The 15,890-nt window shown below is 49.6% G+C and overlaps 1 protein-coding gene across 1 annotated transcript in view; it reads left to right on the top strand.

Annotated features, from left to right (window-relative positions):
- The first annotated feature begins 9,257 nt into the window (after window positions 1-9,257).
- The window catches only part of LYST (lysosomal trafficking regulator), a 250,417-nt gene continuing 243,784 nt past the window's right edge, over window positions 9,258-15,890 (top strand). Inside the window, exon 1 of the mRNA XM_058696217.1 lies at window positions 9,258-9,743. The gene's annotated coding sequence lies outside the window, so the exon portion shown is untranslated. The remainder of the gene's footprint in view (window positions 9,744-15,890) is intronic.

Raw genomic sequence — 15,890 nt, 5'->3', positions numbered from 1 at the left:
CTTCTGGGGCGCCTGGGTGGTTCAGTTGAGTAAGTGTCTGACTTCAGCTCAGGTCATGATCTCGCGATTCGTAAGTTTGAGCCCCGCATCTGGCTCTCTGCTGTCAGCATGGAGCCCACATTGGATCCTCTCTCTCTCTCAAAAATAAACTTTTAAAAAAAGAAGAAGAAAATGATCATAACTTCCAGGTAGACACCCAGAGGAATTGAAAGCAGGGGCTCAAATGGATACTTGTCCATCAGTGTTCATGGACAAGTATCACCTGTTCACCTTAACCAAAGATGGAAACAACCCAGGTGCCCATCAACAGATGAAAGGATAAATAAAATGTACTCATACAATGAAATATTCAGCTACAAAGAGGAAAAAGTTTCCAAGAACATAGATGAAACTTGAAGTCGTTATGCTAAGTGAAGTAAGCCAGACACAAAGGAACCAATATTGCATGATTCCACACATGTGGGGTCCTTCGAATAGGCAAATTCACAGAGACGGAAAGTAGATGAGAGATTACCAGAGAGATTACCGGGGCGGGTAGCAGGGGGAATAGAGAGTTATCACTTAACGGTTTCAGAGTTTTTATTTAGGGTAATGAAAGAGTTGGGGACGTAGGTGGTGGTGATGCCCTGACGACACTGTGAATGTACTTACAGCCCCTGAATCACACACTTAAAAATAGTTAAAATGGCAAATTTTATGTTATATATATTCTATCACAACTTCTAAAAATTAATGTCATATACCAAGAGCCATAAAATGTGTTCTTTAAATAAGTGAAGTATATGGCATGTGAATTACGTATCAATAAAGCTTTTTTTTTTTTTAATCTGAGAGAGAGAGAGCAAGGGAGCGAGTGGGGAGAGAGGCAGAGGGAGGGAGAGAGTGGACATGGGGCTCGACCCCACAACCCTGGGATCTGACCAGAGCCGAAATCAAGAGTCAGACGTTCAACCGACTGAGCCACCCAGGTGCCCCAAAACTTAGTTTTCAAAAAAAAATCACTGTAATTAAAAAAAGAAAACAACTTGTTGCCAAAGGTTGGCAAAATGCTGATCACTGTTGTAGTTGGCTACATTGTATAGATTCCAGGATTCTAGTCTAGGTACTTCTGTGAAAGGATTTTGCAAATAGAGAACTAGGGTTATTGGGCGCCTGGGTGGCTCAGTCGGTTAAGCATCAGGCTTCGGCTCAGGGCATGATCTCACAGTTTGTGAGTTCAAGCCCCACATTAGGCTCTATGCTGACAGCTCAGAGCCTGGAGCCTGCTTCAGATTCTGTGTCTCCCTCGCGCTCTGCCCCTCCCCCACTCACACTCTGCCTGCCTCTCTCAAAAAATTAATAAACTGTAAAAAAAAAAAATGTAAAAGAACATAAAACAGGGGATTCTTTATCCTGGACAATGCAGGTGGGCCCTTAGAGGGATGGGGGCACCTGGGTGGCCCAGTTGGTTGAGCATCTGACTTCGGCTCAGGTCATGATCTCACAGCTCGTGAGTTTGAGCCCCACATCGGGCTCTGTGCTCACAGCTCAGTGCCTGGAGGCTGCTTCGGATTCCGTGTCTCCCTCTGTCTGCCCCTAACCCACTCGCATTCTGTCTCTGTCTCTCTCAAAAAATAAATATTTGTTAAATAATTAAAAAAAACAAACCAGAAGAGGAATGCGGAAGAATCAACTAAGGCAAAAACAGAAAGCAGGCAAGATGACGCTGAAGGGTAGGAAGGACCCGCCTGGACATTGGTGTCTTAATGGAGGAAGGCAGTTATGAGCGAGGAGCAAGGTTACCTCCACAAGCTGAAAACAATTCCTGGCTGGCGATCAGCAAATTGGGACCTCGGTCCTACGACTACAAGCAACTGAGTCCTGCTATAACCTGAATGGGCCTGGAGGTGGGTTCTAACCCCAGAACCTCCAGAAAGGGGTGGAGTCCTGCAGATGCCACAGTCACGGCCAGATGAGACCCTCAGCAGAGGACCCACCTGAGCCATGCCGTGCTAATCGTCTCATCTACTCAGCTGTGAGACTTTCCACGGTGGCATTTTGAGTCACAAAACGTGGGGCGATTTGTTACAGCAGCAACAGAAACCTAATACGCTGTTGCCGCTTGGGGTTATGCCAGATACTTTCCATTTGTCTGTCTGCTCTCCCCGTCCTGATCCCAACCCCAAGAGGCCAAACCACATGGATGACATAACGACTCCCTTGCCCCCTGGCCTCCTGGGAGGCAGAGGAGGGAAAGAAGAGAGCGAGAACAGATCTGTACCGCCCACTCCCTCCCAGGACCAGATGTATCTCTTGACCAGAGGTCACAGCCCCCTCTCCAGGTGTCCTCTCCCCACACCCCGCCAGTGGTCCCAAGAACCCCTTTCCTCCCCTAGTCAATCTGGGCGTCAGGGAGGTAACAGCTCAGGCTGGTTCCCCACACCCCACCCATAACGTGAAACCTCGCTCAAATTAATGCGAGCGCACCTGCCTATCGAGACCATACCTGATACAGTTCTTAAGGCTGTGATCTCTACTTGTATGTTTGTCTGTAGTTTCGCTCCAAAGGGGGAAAAAAAGTTAAAACCTGTCTCCTGATCACCTCACATACACTTGTGTCCAACTGGGACACATGTTACAGTGTAGCTAGTGGGTATGAATCATACAGATGTACCCAAAAAATGTACCCGAAAAGTCCAGTTTCTTCCATAGCTCGTTGTGATTTTCAGACTTGGAGCCCTGCGATGGCAGACCGCTCACTCGGGGAGAATTCCGGTTCCATTCAGTGATTTCTCCGTCACGCTGGGTCCTTCCTTAGGGGTCTCCCCCCACCCAGACCCCAGTCTAAAGTCTCTGTGGCTCATGGACCTGCTGCTGAGGACGCCCCCAGCCCAGCCCCTTCATCTTAGGCTGGCCTGGCACCCCCAGCGGTGGGGCCTGCGCTTGGCAGCTTGGCTTCGCGGGGTCTCTCTCTGTGGCTCTTGGAGTCATTGGTCCCGTGGTCCTCACGGTCCCTCACTCTGCAGCCTCGTCACCCCACCGCTTGGCCTGCTTGGGCTGCTGCGACTCCCTCAGCCCTCTCTGCCGCAGGGGTGAGGTGTGCTCCGGGAGGGACAGGGCAGTGAGTGGGCCGGCCCTGCAGGGCTCCACGCCCCCACTTACAGGCTGTTCTCCCACCAGAGTGAGTGGGCCCGCCCGGTGGGCCTTCTTCCTTTTACCCCACGCCTCCCCCCTGCTCGGAACTTAAAAGAAAATTCAACAACAACAACCAGAGTTAAGAGATGGAAGGGCCAAACAGTCTTCAAGAACAGGCTCTGTGGTTGGTTCCTTGTTTGCTTGAAGGGTAGCTGGGAATAGGTGGCAGCCTGAGTGAGACGGAAGGTTCCCCACCTGGGCAGGTCTTCTCAAAGGCAGTTCCAGAAGAGACCACTAGAGGGCAGGAAAAGCCTCTCCGTGCCTGCTTGGCTGGTGGGGGTGGGGTGGAGGTTGAGGCTCGCAGGCCTGAAGGCCCAGATAACTTCCCCAAAAGATGGTGTTCAAGCTTTCCCATGTTGTTGCTCTAGAACTTTCCCAATATTGGTCAGTTGCCTCATCTGCTGCCAAAGGAAATCTAAATGCCGCAGTTTCTCCGTGTGCACAAGCCTGTGCAATTTAAATGCAGTCCCCCCCCCCTCCCCTGCACGTAGCCCTGGGGGGTTCCTCCCAAAGCCTTATCTACCTCAAACATTTACAGATGACTGTGGTACCCAGTCAGGGCCATGCACTCAGCGTTGTGAAGTAGAATTCTACTTGTGAAGTAGAATTTATCTACCCATTGCGCAAGTCAGGAAACTGAGGCCCAAAGTGAGGTAACTTGGCAAAGGTCAGTCAGCCACCAAATATCACAGCAGAACCCACGTCCGGATCTAGTTTGCTCTATAGGCCACACTGTACACATCCTTCCCACCAGCCTTTTTACATAATACTTTAAACAAATTTATTTTTACTGTATCTTACTTTTACGTCTTTGTGTTCAACACATTTTACATTTAAAAAATTAGAAAGTCAAGGTAAGGCACAAGAAAAAGAAATCACCAGAAAGCTCACCATTTAGCAATCACCCCATTCTTACATTGATCTCTTATCCCAGAAATGAAAACTCACTCACACACACAAAACCTTGTTGTATGTATTTTGTAAAATGTATGTAACAAAAAATGGGACCCTGCTAAATATACTTTTTGGGATTTTTGTTTTCTATTTAAATAAATGTGCATATGAACATCACTTTTAATGTCCGCATAGTATTATATTCTGTGAAAGGACCATCAACTCTCACAAACCCTCTTATTGAAAAACATTTAGGATGTTTCATTGTTTCTTTCTTTCTCTTTCTTTCTTTCTTTCTTTCTTTCTTTCTTTCTTCCTTCCTTCCTTCCTTCCTTCCTTTCTTTCTTTCTTTCTTTCTTTCTTTCTTTCTTTCTTTCTTTCTTTCTTTCTTTCTTTCTTTCTTTCTTCCTTTCTTTCCCTTCAATTTTTTCCTTCCTTCCTTCCTTCCTTCCTTCCTTCCTTCCTTCCTTCCTTCCTTCCTGTGGTAAATAACAATTAACACCCTTGTACTTAAAGTGTCCTTACTCATTTCTCTAGAATAAGACTTGCTATTGTTAAAATGTTAAGGTGCGCCTGGGAGGCTCAGTCCATTAAGTGTCTAACTTCGGCTCGGGTCATGATCTCACGGTCCATGGGTTCGAGCCCCGCGTCAGGCTCTGTGCTGACAGCTCAGAGCCTGGAGCCCGCTTCGGATTCTGTGTCTCCCTCTCTCTCCACCCCTCCCCAACTCACACTCTGAGTCTCTATCAAAAATAAATAAACATTAAAAAAAAATAAAGCTAACTAACCTTTTGTCATATATATGACAAATACTGTTAAGAGAAGATTTTAATCTGTATGTAGTCAATTCCTGCCTGTTCTGCACCAGGCGCTTGTGAACTAGAATGAAAGCACTGGCCTACAAGTCATGAGCCGAATGTGTCCAAACTCCGCCCTGTGGCAGATGGTATTTTTCAAGACGGCTGTGCCACTGTCTCCCATCCCACGTATTCTTACGATTTTGTGTTGATGTGATGTTGGCGTTCCTCCCGAGAAGTAGGGCCTATGCTCCCTCTATCTGAATCGAAGGAAGCCCGTGACTACGAGGGCCTGCCGTGTGAAATCTGACGGTAATCTAGCAAAGTAAAACAGCTTCTCCTGGTCCCATTGGACTCTGTCTCTAGGAGCCCAGCATCCGTGATGTGAGGAAGGCCAGGCCATATGGGGAGGTCATGTATACGTGTCTGGCCTGGTAGTCCCTGCTGAGGCCCCAGCCTACAGCAAGCATCGGCCGCCAGATATTCAGGTGAGGAGACCTCCCAGGTGACTCCAGCCCGAGCCATTGTCTAACAGCAACCCCATGGCAGAGCCCGGTGGTCCTAGTCAACCCTCCGTTCGCAGTGTCAGCCCCGTTTTAAGTCAGAGCCTCTGAGTCTGGGATGAGGCATCAGTATTCTCTCTCTCTTTTTTTTTTAAACGTTTATTTACTTTTGAGAGACAGAGATAGAGCATGAATAGGGGAGGAGCAGAGAGAGAGGGAGACACAGAATCTGAAGCAGGCTCCAGGCTCCGAGCTGTCAGCACAGAGCCCGATGCGGGGCTCAAACCCACAAACCATGAGATCATGACCTGAGCTGAAGTCAGACGCTTAACCGACTGAGCCACTCAGGCGGCCCATGTCCTCTACTGTCTCTAGAATGCTTTACTGTATGGGGCTCCTGGGTGGCGTATTCGGTTAAGCGTCCAGCTCTTGGTTTCGGCTCAGGTCATGATCTCATGGTTTGTGGGTTCGAGCCCTGCATTGGGCTCTGTGCCGACAGCAAGAGTCCTGCTTGGGATCTCTATCTCCCTCTCTCTCTGCCCCTCCCCTGTGCCCTCTCTCTTTGTCTCTCTCTGCCCCTTTGTCTCTCTCATAAATAAATAAACATTTTCCAAAAAGTGCTTTGTTGTAAGCAAGCATTGTCTTTACAATGAAAAGAATTTCTAGCTGAGAGAGATGGGGAAAGATTTTCCCCCATGTTGCCAATTGCAGAACCTTGAAAACGGGAAGCTCCTTGGTTCTGCTTCACAGCTTAGTGCCCGTGAGTCCATCCTCCTGGGGTCACTGGTACGTGCTGTGCCCGGCGGGGATGGGGGTGGGGGTGAGGGTGGGGAAGGTGCACACCCCAGGGAATGGGCCGTACCCTTTAGTCTGCGGGTGGCCTCTGAGGCACACACGAGCCACGTCCCCGATCTCCGGAGCCACTTCACCCATGGCTGATGCGGGTCTTGCAGTAGTTCCTGTCTACGATCGAAGGTAGCACGTGAAAGTGACAAAGAGGAAGATGCGGCTGTGACAGCGAGGGAAGGGGTCTGGGCAGGGCCACCTGCTCTGCCCTCTGGGGAGGAAGTGCTCCTGCAAAAGTCTGGCCAGGACAAGGGATGCACTCTAGTGCTGCCCTCAGGGTCCCTGCAGACCCGGGGTAGGTGAGCCCGGCACTCTGCCTCTCCCTCTCCCTTCTGTCATCGCCCCCAGCCAACAGCCTTCCCCACCGCCACTGTCCCCAACTTTCCCTCACCGGGGCATTTCTCACCAGGCACTGAAATGACCCATTTCTGAATCCACTTCCAAGACTGCGAGTTTTGTGAAGACAAGAACTCTGTCTCTCTCTCTTTTTTTTAAGTTTATTTATTTATTTTGAGACACAGAGAAAGTGAGCAGGGGAGGGGCAGAGACAGAGGGAGAGAGAATCCCAAGCAGGCTCCGCGCTGTCAGTGTAGAGCCCGATGTGGGACTCAAACCCATGACCCATGAGATCATGACCTGAGCTGAAACCAAGAGTTGGGCGCTTAACCGACAGAGCCACCCAGGCGCCCCTAGGAGGCAGCTTTAATAAGCAAAGGGAACTTGCATACGAGGCTCATCTTGGGTGGCTGCAAGACAAATGGATCCCCACCCTTGCCGCCACATCTTAAGTTTATCCATAGAGAGGCTGTAACTGCGTTAAGTATACCTTGCAGGTGTTCTCAAGGACACATCATTATCTCAAGGCTGTATCCTTGGAGGAGACTGTCGGAGCAGGAAAGGCGAGCTAGACCCACATTCCAAGGACAGGAGAGGGCAGAGAAGCCTCTGATGGCCTGGGGCCAGCTCTTGGGTCAACTGGCGGTCACATCTTTTTGATGACTTTCGCCAGCAGGCAGGCACCATGGCCCTAAGTATAAGCAGATGGGCGTGCTCGTGGGCAGATGAGACTTCCTGCCCAGAGGTAAGCTGACATGTTATTTTAGGACAAATGACTCTATTTAATGAATATAAATATTTTATATGTCACCTCTTTCCAAAAAGAAATGGAGACAGCTGCCCATTTCTTAAGGGAAATTGGGTTTTGTATGTTAGGGAGCTCTGTGTTCCGGAAGTTTTGTAACCATTTGCTTATTAGGTTCCCTTGACCCTGGCCTGAAAGGGAAAGTGGGAAATGAAACAGAATAGCCTTAGGCGAAGCAGACTGTCTCAGGAAGGCCTGAGGTGCCTGAGGGTTGGGGAAGAAAGGGCTGCTATGGGCTCTCCTCGGACCCCCCACCCCTGTCCTGGGGGAAGGTCAGATCACTGAACTGTCCCCTTCAGAGCCCAGAAGCCAGCCACCCTGTGGAGAGTCCATCTTCTATGGTCACATTTTCACCTGGGTTTTGTGATCATCCCAGCCAGGAGCTCAATGACTCCTTTCCTATTTTTATTTCCTTACCTCTTCCTGCCATTGACATACCCTGGCGATATAATTGAGGAATAATTCCTCTATTTCAAAAAGTTAGAATTTGTCGGTCACCCATTTGGTTTTTATAGTATTTACTTGCACATCTGGAGTTCAAGCAAAGATAAAACCTCCTTTCCCTGGGGCAATGTGTCATTAGCTCAGTTTTTAGAGGTCAATTTTATTTTTCTTAAATTTTATTTATATATTTTGAGAGAGAGTGTGCAAGCTGGGGAGAGTCAGAGAGAGAAAGAGAGAGAGAGAGAGAGAGAGAGAGAGAGAGAGAGAGAGAGAGAGAGAGAGAATCCCAAGCAGGCTCCGTGCTGTCAGAGCAGAGCCTGATGCAGGGCTGGAACCCATGAAACTGTGAGATCATGACCTGAGCCTAAATCAAGAGTCAGATGCTGAACTGACTGAGCCACCCAGGCACCTCTCATTAGCTCATTATTCACAAGTTCTTTGAATATATAGAAGAATCAGGAATTTTAGCTTGGGTTTAGTTAGTGATTAGACTCCTTTTGCTGTATTATTTTCACATTATTCGTTTACTAGTCAAAGATCCACTCTGTGCCTAGAGATGGCTGACAAAACTTCACGGCTATTTTTAAGAATTCTTTTTATTGAGGGGCACCTGGGTGGTTCAGTCGGTTAAGCGTTCAACTTTGGCTCAGGTCATGATCTCACGGTTCATGGCTTCAAGCCCTGTGTTGGGCTCTGTGCTGACAGCTTGGAGCCTGGAGTCTACTTCAGATTCTCTGTCTCCCGCTCTCATGGCCCCTCCCCTCCTTGCACTCTGTCTCTCCCTCAAAAATAAACACTAAAAATTTTTTTCAAATAAAATTTTAAAATTGCCTTATATTGAGATATAATTGACATACAGCATTATATTAGTTTCAGGTGTACAACATAATGATTTGATATCTGTATGTATTGCAAAATGATCACCACAATAAAGTCTAGAAAACATCCATCACCACATATAGACCACATACAGTTACACACTTTTTCCCTTGTGATGAGAACTTTTGAGATCTGTTCTCTTAGCAACTTTCAAACATGCAATACAGTATTGTTACCTATGTAGTCACATTGCTGTGCATTACAAGGCCCGCACTTATTTATTTTATAAGTGGAAGTTTGTGCCTTTGACCCCCTTCATTGCTTCACAGTTATTTTTGCCTGTTTATTGCAGGGGAGCTAGGGGCAGAGAGAGAGGGAGAGAAGGAATCCTAAGCAGGCTTCCCACTGACTGTGGAGCCCTACACGGGGCTTAATCCCGCAAACTGTGAGATCATGACCTGAGCCGAAATCAAGAGCTGGACGGACACTTAACTGGCTGAGCCATCTAGCTCCCCCCCCCACCCCACCCCTGCCGCCTTCAGTTATTAATTCCTAATAAAATGACTTTTACAGGAACATCAGAAGGCATCACACGCCTGGCTGCGCTGAGCAGGAGGAACGTAATGCCTACAACTTTCCTCTCTATAGGTGTCCCCGGTGCACGTAGTGGAGAGCCTCTGTTGACATCGAACACACCCCCTAACCCGGGAGAACAACTGAATAGAAAGGCTGTTCACGAAGCTGGATCATCCTGGTCACGCGGCTTCGCCAGGACTGAGTAAATCCATCACTGGGATAACTCCACTCCTCCCTGATTGACTTCTGGTGAGGCAGTTTGTCTAGCAACCATGTGTCTTCATTTACAACCGACGGCCCTTCCCACGGGAAGGCAGCTGGCAGGGCGCGCCCGCAACGAGTGCGAACTTAACCTCACACACCAGGTTATCGCTGCAAAGGAGCGGACAGATCGCTGCTGTTTTCCGCCGCCTCCCTTGCCTGGAGTTTGGTTCACCACACCCCTCGGTTCCGGAGCTGATCTCTGTAACCACTGCCTGCGTCTAGAGGGCAGTAGCGACAGCCCTGTTCCAGACCTGTTCTACACCGCAGGCGGCGTAGAAACCGAAGGTGAGCCGCGCCCTTCTGCTGACGGCTGGGGCCCGGGTCGCGGAATTACCGGGAATGACCAGAGGACCCATTAAAACGGAGGGGCCGGGCCCCGGGGAAGAGGAGGGGCTTGAGGTGGGAGGACTGAATTTTAACCTGGTCACAGACGGCTTGGAGTCTCCAGCCTGGTCACGCTGCCATGAAATCTGGCGCAGGGCACCCTGTGTACCGCATTATGCACAGTGCTTCCCCCAAAGGACAAGTGATGCAGGAATTCTCTGCAGACAGAAAACAGAGCTAAACCTAGCATCACTTGGGGTGAAAGTCCAGCCCACAAAAACCCCCGTGGTGCACCTCTGCATGTTACCAAATTAGCCCTGCCCACGAGGCATCCCCGCGAGCTGGTCTGAACTCAGACTGAATTGGAGGTTCACAGGCCGGCGACCATCAGTGACTGTTGTGCACTCGGCACAACAAATAATAATTTGTGAGCAGACCTCCTCCATAATCTGAAAAACATCCTTATCAGGTCTTGGGACTGATTTCCGGTTTATGATACTTTTCCTTCGCCCTCAGCTTGGCTTCATTTTCAGTCCCAACTGTGCAAAGACCCGTTCCCGGCTCCCCCTCGGCCCCTTGTGCTTTGCTCTTGCCCCATCATCACCCTCCCTCTGTTAGGGCTCCCGTGTCCTACCTCCTTGCCCTAACTTGGCCTCTCCTCCACCGGCCCTGAGGCACGTGCATGCATGTGTGTGAAGCTCTCCCGTGAGGTAGAAACCGGTAGACGGGACAGCAGTCATTCGCTCGATCAACAGATATTGATTAGACACTTCTATGTGTGTGGACTAGGGCTACAGCAGGGACAAGACAAAATCCCTGTCTTCCCGGTAGGGGACGCACCGCTAAGCAGGCCCTACTGAGAATAGCAGGATGTTTGTTGCTGGGAGAGAACCAGGTGGGGCGGGGTGAGCCTCTCTGAAATGGGAAAGAAGCAAAGTATGCCTCAGGGTGGTCCAGCCGCCCCCAAATACCTGTACTGGGAGAGGGCTCACCTTCCGCTCAATGCCCACATGCCTCAGGCTTCGTCCATGGGAACGTTACGCAAGCATCGTTTTCCCCCACAGGTGTTGGGGTTTTGTGAGGATCAGATCTTTGATGGTCTCAACAGCCACCCGCAGGAGGAGGTTCTCTTCGTAAGGAGAGACAGTGAGGAGAGAGGGTGCATTTTTCCAGGCCATCACGGTCCGGAACTTAGGACAGTGGCTTTCCTCCAGTAGCCAAGCTGACTCTGAGGGTTGTGGGATCCGGGGAGTGCTGGGGTGCCTCGGCACTCGCCACTGTGAAAACCAAAGGAAGGCGGAGCTGGGGGAGGGGATGGAGGGGAGCTGGAAGGCACTTCACATAGGCAGTGGTAGACACTAGCAATGCTGGTCAAGGTGTGAAGGGCAGGTACCTGAGGGTCATAGGACCACCAGAAAATGACATTCCCTGGGTGCTGATAGGGGGTCAGGCCCTCGTCACTGTGGCAGGAGAGAGCGTGGTGGGGCAGCCCCAGTTCAAATCCTCCTCCTGCTCATCTCCAGCTGTGTGTCCCCTCGTGAGTTACTTAGCCTCTCTGTGCCTCGTGTCACTCATCTGGAAAACACTTTTTAAAAATCGTTTTTTAAAGTTTATTTATTTAGAGAGAGAGAGAAAGAGAGCGAGAATGAGCTGGGAGGGGCAGAGAGAGAGAGAGAGAGAGCAGGACAGAGGATCAGAAGCAGGCTCTGTGCTGACAGCCGAGCGCCTGATGCAGGGCTCGAACTCACGAACCATGAGATCATGACCTGAGCCGAAGTTGGATGCCACCAGGCGACTCCGGAAAACACTGTTTCGTGACACCTACTTTAGGGGATTGTAGAGATGATGTTTGGAAGGGAATGGGCGCATTGAAGGCATTTCATAAATAACCCAATACACACAGCAAGTCTGGGAGGTTTATTACCAAACAGAAATTTTAGAGATATTCCAGTTCAGTGATTCTCAAACTTTAGCCTGGATCAAAACTTCCCAAAGGACATGTTAAAACACAGATTTCTGGGCTCTACCCCCTCAGAGGTTCTGATTCAGTATATGTGGGTGGAGCCTGAGAATGTGCACGTCTTTTTTTTACTTTTTTAGAGAGAGAGAGAGAGTGTGTGTGCATGAGTTGGGGGAGAGACAGAGAGAATCTTAAGCAGGTGCCATGCTAAATGCAGAGCCCAACACGGGGTCCGATCCCATGACCCTGGGATCACGACCTGACCCGAAATCAAGAGTCCGACGCTCAACCAACGGAGCGATCCGGGTGCCCTGAGAATGTGCATTTCTAATGAGTCCCAGGTGACCTTGATGCTATTGGTCTGGGGACCCACTTTGAGAACCACTGTGCTAGTTTAGTTTACTGATTTTAGGGATAAGAATCTTGAGACTCAGAGTGTGTGCGCCCTGCCTGCGGTCAATAGCATCTCGGCCACTCTGCTCCCGTCCAGGCCAAAGTTGGAGACAGAAAAGCAAAGTGCCAGGCACGCAGGGAGTGCCGGAATGCCAGAAGTCAGACTCCAGGCAGAAGGCCCCAGATGGATCGAAGGTTCTAGCAAGAGGAATGAGGTTGAGAGAGACCAAAGGAAGGGAACTGGCCTCAGTGCAGGCCCGAGCCACAACAGCCCAAGTCTCGGGGCTCAGGAAGTGTGGGTGAGGGTGAAGTGTGGCGTGTGTGGGTGTGTGAGAGTATGTATCTGTGTGGGTGAGTGTGCGTTTGAGTGCGAGTCTGTGCAAGAACGGGTACGAGTGTTTGTGTTTGAGATAAGTGCGAGCATGTCTGCGTGGGTGAGTATGTGAGAGTGTGATTTGTGTGTGTGTGCGTCTATGTGTGTGGGGGGGAGTGTATAAGGATATATGTGTGAGTGAGCGTGTTTGATGTATGTCTGTGTAGATGGTGTATGAGTATATGAGTCTGTGTGTGTGCGAGGCTGAGTGTGTGAAAGTGTTTCTACATGAGCGTGAGAGCGTGTGAATGTGTGGGAGTGGGTGCGTTAGTCTGCCTGAGCTTCCGCAAAGTACCGCAGACTGGGCAGCTTACACAATACGAGTTAATATTCTCACGGATCTGGAGTCTACAGGTCAGAGACCAAGGTGTTGGCCATGTAGGGGAGGAAATAGTTTCCTTCTACCCTTCTAGGTTCTTTGCTCTGATAATTAAATTGACATAAGATAGATCGACAGGGGGAAAATCTATTTTAATTTTGTACGTGCAGGAGCCCCATGAAAACATGGGACCCAAAGGTAGTCGGGCACCTGAGGCTTTCGTGCCATCCTATGGGGCTTCAAAGGGGAGGGGGTGATTCACAGCACAGGACCATGAGAAAGAGCGGATGTTTGGCAGTCAGACGTTTGTCCTGCCACGCAGGTAAGTCTTTCAGATAAGAAAGTTACCTCCGGCCGTTGTTCTTGTTCTAGCTCAGGCCCCTTTTTCACTTCTTCCAGGCAGTTAAGGGAGAGAGAAAATTTTTCCTCCGAATGTGCTAGGTCTTCATTGCCTTCAGCTCAACATAATCAAGAAGTGGCACATCTGGGGTGGCATATTCTGGTCCCCTTCGGCAAGTTTGACGTCTCCCGAGGCCAATCTCCGTGGCTTAACGGTGGCTGTGTTCCCGCTGTGTCTCCACGTGGTCGTCCCACCGTGTGTCTGTGTCCCAACCTCCCTTTATCGTAAGGACGCCAGTCAGAGGGATTAATGCCCACTCTGATGACCTCATTGAACCTTAAGTACCTCTCGAAAGGCCCTGTGTCCAACCACAGTCACATTCTGAGGTCCCGGGAGTTAAGACTTCAACGTATGAATATCAGGGGGATAAAGTTCAGCCCGTGACAACGTGTGAGAGCACACACACACACACACACACACACACACACACACACGTGCGCCTTACGGAAAGTTCCAGCTGCCTGTCCGGCAAGAGCGCCGGCGTGTCCGAAATCTGACTTTCTTTCCTGCCTCATCCTCGACAGTTTACGGGGAGGCTGAAGAGTGCTGAGCCGCCACGGGTGAGCGCCGTTCTTGTCGGGATGTGAGACGAGCTCCTCCCAAGCTCACGTGGTGTTTCGCCTGCGTGGAGGTGACGCCCTCGTCCAAGCACCGTCCTGTGACGGCGTCGCCCTCCGCAAGCCCACCCTTGCTGATGCTCCCTGCACGGAGAAAAAGCAGTGCGGGCAGCAGCGTGGCAGCTCAGCCCACGCCAGGCGCCCCTGGCTCACCTCTCTTCACAGGAGCTCCCCTCATGCACTGTCATCCTTTGCTTGTCTCTGCGGCCAGATCCCATGATTTTTAGAGCTAGAAAAGACGTTTTCAAGACTCTTTCTAGTTAGTCAAGCTTGTTCTTTCGTAGTGAAAGAACTGTTTGTGGGCCTGGAGGGGGATGTGGCAATCATTAATTTCAGGCCTTACGAAAGGCGTCTTTTCCATTTGGAACGGATTATTACCTAATAGACAGTCCTTTATAGGAACTGAACAAAGACTCGCTGACACAATCCCAACTGTTGGCTGTTCTCAGGACAGCTGGACAATTATTTTGCTTCTGGGTGCAGCACAGACAAAAGAAGGAACTTGAGTACACATGGACTTTTGGTTTAACTGGATAAGCGCTGAGCGGTGAGCCACCAATAAAGGGTCTCGAGGAGGCTCTGGGCAGGATTGTCACGAGGGTGGAGGCACAGGCTTGCAGGTCAGCAAAGCCACAGGGCAGGAAGCATGGGGACTGTAGCCCAGGACCCACTCTACAACCGGCACTCACTAAATGTTTGTTGACCGAATGGCGTGTTGAGTAATGAAAAATACAACATGAAGGGAGGAAAGTGGTGTTCCAGGCAGGAAAGAGAAGGCTGGAGGTACTGGAGAGATGTTATCACAGGCTTCCTTCTGGAAGGGTTGCTAGGGTGGTGACATCACCTTTCACAAAAGCTTTTGGTCAGGATACAGGCCAGTCTGCCTAAAATTACCTATTGAGCGCCCATTGTATGCAGAACACTGGAAGACATATAAAAGACATGTTCTCAAGAATTTTGATTTCCTGCTTATCTGCTCTACTTAAAAAACCATAATTGCAACTATAGACATGAAGTAGGGTTCTCCAGAGAAAGACAGCCAGTAGGAGATTTATGGGTACATAGAAAGAGATTGTTTTTTTTTTTACAGCTTTGCTGATAGACAGTTTGATGTGGAGAACAAAGGCAAAAGAAATATAGAAAAAGATTTCATTTCCTTTGCAGCCATTGACAAGTACTTGAGAGAGGCAGAGTGACCTTCCTCCAGGAGCTCAACTGCCTTGATGTGAATACTTTGCTAGAGGCAAAAGGCAACCGTAGCTTGACATCATTAGCCTGACCTCTCCAGGATCCTGTAGGTCCTCTTTAACATATAAAAATCCCTTTGGAAACTTCCTTTATGTCTATTCCCCCCAAGATAAATGTTAGCAGTCATCTTCCAAACACGTGGCTCCACTGATATACATCTAAAGGGTCTCATGACTAATGGTTTACTAGACGGTAGTAAATAGCTCCTAAGGTCCTAGAAGCCTTGCTTCCAAATGCCTTGGAGACTCCACTACGGCTAACCCCCTCCCAACTTGAAAGTGTAGAATCAGCCACCCCTCACAACCCCAAGGCAGCTCGTTCTGCCCACACGTCCTATCCCCATGCTTTAATAAAACCATCTTTTTTTGCACCGAAGACGTCTCAAGAATCCTTTCTTGAACGTTCACTTCCCGACCCCAACATTTCACATCCCAAAGGACATATAACACTGTAAGTTTAAGGTGTACAGCGTGTTGATTTCAGAAGGAGATTCATTATGAGGGACTGGCTCAGAATTGTGGAGGCTGAGAAGCCCTACAGTCTGCTGTCTGCAAGCTGGAGAGGTCCAGAAAAGCCCATGGTGCCATCCCAGTCCAAACCCAAAGGCCTGAGAAACAGGGGAGCCAATGGTGTAAGTACCGGTCCAAGTGTGAAGACCTAAGAACCAGGAGAACTGATGGCCAAGGTCAGGAGAAGATGAGCACCCCAGCTCGAGAGGAGAGAGACCATTCATCCGTCCTCTGCCTTTGTGCCCTACATCAAGACTGAATGATGCCCACATGCCTTGGTGAGGCAATC

Source organism: Neofelis nebulosa, chromosome 13 (assembly GCF_028018385.1).
Source record: "Neofelis nebulosa isolate mNeoNeb1 chromosome 13, mNeoNeb1.pri, whole genome shotgun sequence".
Lineage (NCBI taxonomy): Eukaryota > Metazoa > Chordata > Mammalia > Carnivora > Felidae > Neofelis > Neofelis nebulosa.
This window is presented reverse-complemented; position numbering and strand designations above follow the sequence as displayed.